The sequence below is a fragment of the Silurus aristotelis genome (genome assembly GCF_946808225.1).
Source record: "Silurus aristotelis genome assembly, chromosome: 28".
Classification (NCBI taxonomy): Eukaryota; Metazoa; Chordata; class Actinopteri; order Siluriformes; family Siluridae; genus Silurus; species Silurus aristotelis.
The window spans coordinates 5634886-5639259 of NC_139601.1; positions in this window are offsets into that span (position 1 = coordinate 5634886).

Sequence of the window (4374 nt, forward strand, 5' to 3'; positions counted from 1 at the left end):
AAGATATGAAGTATGGGACACAAAGGTGCACCATCTGTAAAAAAGATAAAGCAGGAGAAGACCTAATGATAAAAACTCGAAGCATTTTCAGGCAGCTTTTCTATTCAGAAGTATTAGTAAGGGTTGGCAAAAAAATAATTTTTAGGATGGATGGAAAAATCCCAACCAAGAGAGCAATATATACTTATACTGCAAGAAGGTTTGTGAAAGGGGAAAAAAACAGGAATGGTAGGAAGTGTGTATACCATCAAAGGAAGACAGAATCCACTAAAAGAACCAAAAATAGAACCACTCATGAAAAAAGCACTAGGCTTAACCCATATGAGCTCATCACCAGGAGACCAATCAGGGACATACATATGACAAGTAATGCTCTGCTTAGGTACTGTTTTCAACTGATAGAAACCATTTAAATTAAAAGCAAATAAAGGAAAATGTGGACATTCATGCAATTTTCTTATTAGTCAACCATGTGGCATGGACTCGTTGAAGAAAACATAGCTCTAATAGTCTCTGCTCTAATAGAATTGTCCAAAATGTCTTGGTATGTTGAAGCATTAAGAGTCCCTTTCACTGGAACTAAGGGGCCAAGCCCAACTCCTGATAAACAACCCCACATCATAATCACTCCTCCACCAAACTTTACACTTGGCACAATGCAGTCAGACAAGTATCGTTCTCCTGGCAACCGCCAAACCCAGACTCGTCCATCTGATAGCCAGACAGAGAAGCGTTATTCGTCACTCCAGAGAACATGTCTCCACAGCTCTACATTCCAGTAGCGTTACACCACTGCATCCGATGCTTTGCATTGCACTTGGTGATATAAGGCTTGGATGCAGCTGCTCGACCATGGAAACCCATTCCATGAAGCTCTCTACGCACGAATCTACGCATGAAGTTTGGAGGTCTGAAGCTATTGACTCTGCAGAACGTCCCAGCATTCGCTGACCCGCTTCTGTGATTTAACGTGGTCTAACACTTCGTGGCTGAGTTGCTACTTCCAATTTGTTATAATACCACTAACAGTTGACATATTTAGTAGCGAGTAAATTTCACGACTGGACTTATTGCACAGGTGGCATCCCATCATGGTACCACGTTGGAATTCACTGAGTTCCTGAGAGCGATATCTATCTATCTATCTATCTATCTATCTATCTATCTATCTATCTATCTATCTATCTATCTATCTATCTATCTATCTATCTATCTATCTATCTATCTATCTATCATCACACTGTTAGCATAGGTTTGCTAATTCGGGATAAACTTTTAAGGGTTTACCTTATAAGTAGTAACATAGAAATTTATATTTTACAATCTATTAACCTCTGCAAAGCTGATTTGAGACAATGTTCATTGTTCTAAGCGCTATACAAATAAAATTGTACTGAAATCTTCTTCTTCTTCTTTCGGCTGCTCCCATTAGGGGTCGCCACAGCGGATCATCCGTCTCCATACCACCCTGTCCTCTACATCTGCCTCTTTCACCCCAACTACCTGCATGTCTTCCCTCACCACATCCATGAACCTCCTCCTTGGCCTTCCTCTTTTCCTCCTACCTGGTGGCTCCATCTTCAGCATTTTTTTACCAATATAATTCATGTCCCTTCTCTGCACATGTCCAAACCATCTCAATCTTGCCTCCCTCACCTTGTCACCAAAACATCCTACATGTGCTGTCCCTCTAATAAACTCATTTCTAATCTTGTCCATCGTCGTCACTCCCAACGAAAACCTTAACATCTTCAGCTCTGCTACCTCCAGCTCCACCTCCTGTCTTTTACTCAATGCCACTGTCTCTAATCCATACAACATCGCAGGTCTCACCACAGTCCTATAAACTTTCCCTTTCATTCTTGCAGATACCCTACTATCACAAATCACTCCTGTCACTCTTCTCCACCCACTCCACCCTGCCTGCACTCTTTTCTTTACTTCCCTAACACACTCTCCATTACTTTGCACTGTTGACCCCAGGTACCTGAACTCCTCCACCTTCTCCACCTCTTCTCCCTGCAACCGCATCAGTCCACTGCCCTTCCTCTCATTCACACACATGTACTCTGTCTTACTCCTACTGACTTTCATTCCCCTTCTCTCCAGCGCATATCTCCACCTCTCCAGGCTCTTCTCAACCTGCTCTCTACTTTCACCACAAATCACAATATCATCTGCAAACATCATAGTCCAGGGAGACTCCTGTCTGACCTCGTCCGTCAACCTGTCCATCACCACTGCAAACAGGAAAGGGCTCAGGGCCGATCCTTGATGCAGTCCAACCTTAACCCTGAACCAGTCTGTCGTACCTTCTGCACACTTCACTGCCGTCACACTGTCCTCATACATGTCCTGCACCACCCTCACATACTTCTTTGACACACCTGACTTCCTCATACAATACCACAACTCCTCTCTCGGCACCCTGTTGTACGCTTTCTTCAAATCCACAAATACACAATGCAATTCCTTCTGTCCTTCTCTATACTTCTCCATCAACATCCTCAAAGCAAATAAGGCATCTGTGGTGCTCTTCCTCGGCATGAAACCATACTGTTGCTCACAGATGGTCACCTCTTCTCTTAGCCTGGCTTCCACTACTCTTTCCCATAACTTCATGGTGTGACTGATCAACTTAATTCCCCTGTAGTTAATGCAGGTCTGCACATCTCCCTTATGCCTAAAGATCGGTACCGGCACACTCCTTCTCCATTCCTCAGGCATTCTCTCCCCTTCCAGAATCCTGTTAAACAATCTGGTTAAAAACTCCACTGGCATCTCACCTAAACATCTCCATGCTTCTACCGGTATGTCATCTGGTCCAACCGACTTTCCATTCTTCATCCTCTTAATCGCTGCTCTCACTTCCTCCTTACTAATCCTATCTACATCCTGCTTCACCAACTCCACATCCTCCAACCTTCTCTCTCTCTGATTTTCCTCATTCATCAGCTGCTCAAAATACTCCCTCCATCTTCTCAACACACTCTCCTCACTAGTCAACACATTTCCCTCTCCATCCTTTATTGCTCTAACTTGCAGTACATCCTTCCCAGCTCGGTCCCTCTGCCTGGCCAATCGGTATAAATCCTTTTCTCCTTCCTTAGTGTCCAACCTCTTATACAGCTCCTCATATGCCTTTTTCTTGGCTTTCGCCACATCCTTTTTTCCAGCTGCCGCATCTCCTTGTACTCCTGCCTACTTTTCTCATCACTCTGTCGATCCCACTTCTGTTCTGCCAACCTCTTTCCCCTAATGCTCTCCTGCACTTCCTCATTCCACCACCACGTCTCCTTGTCTTGCGTTCTATTTCCAGATGTCACACCAAGTACTTTTCTAGCTGCCTCCTTCATCACTCCTGCAGTAGTTGCCCAATCATCCGGCACCTCTTCACCACCACCAACCCCCTGTCTGACTTCTTCCCTGAACCTCACACTACACTCTACCTCCTTCAGTTTCCAACATCTTATTCTTCTTTCAATCCTTACCTTCCTCCTCTTCTTCTTCGCCTCCAAAACCATCCTACAGACCACCATCCGATGCTGTCTAGCTACACTGTCCCCCGCCAACACCTTACAGTCTCCAATCTCCTTCAGGTTGCATCTCTTACACAGAACATAATATTTCCTTCTCCTCCATCTCACAGCCAACTTGTGGAGCATAGGCACTGATGACATTTATCATCATCCCTTCAACGTCCACCTTCACGATCATCACCCTATCAGAAACTCTCTTCACCTCCACTACACGCTTACTGTACTCTTCCTTCAGAATCACCCCTACACCATTTCTCTTCCCATCCACACCATGATAAAACAGTTTAAACCCACCTCCAATGTTCCTGGCCTTACTCCCTTTCCACTTGGTCTCCTGAACACACAGCATATCTACCTTTCTCCTCTCCATCATATCAGCTACCTTTCTCCCTTTACCCGTCATAGTACCAACATTTAAAGTACCAACCCGAACCTCTACTCTCCTACACTGCTCCTTTTCCTGCCATCTCTGTAGACGTCTTCCTCCTCTCCTTCTCCTCCTTTGGCCAACAGTAGCCCAATTTCCACCGGTACCCTGTCGGCTAACGATACCTGTGGCGGTCGTTGTTAACCCGGGCCTCGACCGATCCGGTATGAAATTCTCATTTGTGATCCGCATATTTGATTTGGCACATGTTTTACGCTGGATGCCCTTCCTAACGCAACCCTCCCCATTTACCCGGGCTTGGGACCGGCACTAAGAGTGCACTGGCTTGTGCCCCCCTAATTGCTGGGTTAAATGGAATTAACGGCCTGCAGGTCCATACTTTAAACAGACACAGTGCTACTTAAACAGCGATGTCCGCTTTTGACCACCAGATGGCGCCAAAACAGT